This window comes from Octopus bimaculoides, chromosome 14, assembly GCF_001194135.2.
Source record: "Octopus bimaculoides isolate UCB-OBI-ISO-001 chromosome 14, ASM119413v2, whole genome shotgun sequence".
In the NCBI taxonomy this organism is placed as follows: Eukaryota; Metazoa; Mollusca; class Cephalopoda; order Octopoda; family Octopodidae; genus Octopus; species Octopus bimaculoides.
The window spans coordinates 44,260,579-44,261,998 of record NC_068994.1 but is presented as its reverse complement, the minus strand read 5'-3'; the positions used below and the strand labels follow the sequence as shown (position 1 = coordinate 44,261,998).

Below are 1,420 nucleotides of genomic sequence, written 5' to 3'. Positions count from 1 at the left end.
CATACACACACGCACACACATATGCATGTATGTATAATTGTATATGAATAGTTGTGTGTATATCTATTTATTTATCTGTTTGTGTATTATTCTGTCACACATCCTAACAGCTGTATCTGCAAGCATATACAATGATATATTTACACACACATACACAAACATACACACAGACACACACAGACACACACAGAGAGTCACACAGAGACAAACACACAGACACACACAAACTCACATACATACACATAAACCCACATACATATACGCAAGCATATACATGCATACACTTGTATGCATATATATATATATATATATATATATATATATATATATATATATATATATATGTATATGCATACATACAGAGAGAGAGAGAGAGAGAGAGAGAGAGAGAGGGAATGAGGAAAAATGAGAGATCCATATGAGAAGTACATGATGTGTATATATGTATACACACACATATACACATATATATTCCCATACATGGCAATACCCAAGCTCCTACACATACATATATGTACTTAAGAATATATAGCTACGAATAGCAGAGTTTAGACAACTTTATAAAATGTGTGGAATAATAAACATACATACATACAAACATAAATAATACATACATACATACATATATGCACACATGCAAATATACATACATACATGCATACATGCAAACATACATACATACATGCACGTAAATACACATACATACATATATACATGCAAACACAGATACATACAGTCACACATGTACACACATATACTGGCTTTTATTTTCCATCCAGCAAAGCACATGTTCATGTATCTGTATATCAGTACGTATATGTGCACGTATTCAAGTATCTCATTGTATATGGGTGTGCATGGATGAGGCTATAGCTGGTCGGATGTGTGACAGAATAACGCGGGGAGTGGCTTGATAGATTGTTGAACTGATTTGTGTCGGGCCAGTATAAAATTGTGTGGTTGGATTTTTCCATTCCTTCTCCAACAAGTGAACCAGACTGATCTGATTGCAATGGGCAGACTGCTTTTGCGCTCACACACTGTGGATTTTGACAGACTACGGTATGCAATCAACCTATCACCTTGTATCCAGGCTAAATAGCTGGGGCATTTCCAGATGCCAAAACATGTATCTAAAATACATCTGTCATTCTGCATAGATTCTTGATAGACACGGGTGCACCCAGCCGTATTACACACACACACACATACACACAATGATATCTAATAGATATATGTACACATATATACATATATATATGTATACATGATATGCATGCTCTACATGCACACTTATACATATACATACATTATACATATATAAATACATACATATATATATATATATATATATATATATATGCACATATATATGTATATGTTCTCCAAACGTCCTGGAGAACAATATTTGGAGTACATT

The 1,420-nt window shown here is 33.7% G+C and overlaps 1 protein-coding gene across 1 annotated transcript in view; it reads left to right on the top strand.

Moving 5' to 3' along the window:
- Positions 1-1,420, top strand: part of LOC106877753 (protocadherin-18) — a 215,124-nt gene that overhangs the window by 596 nt on the left and 213,108 nt on the right. The window lies entirely within an intron of this gene.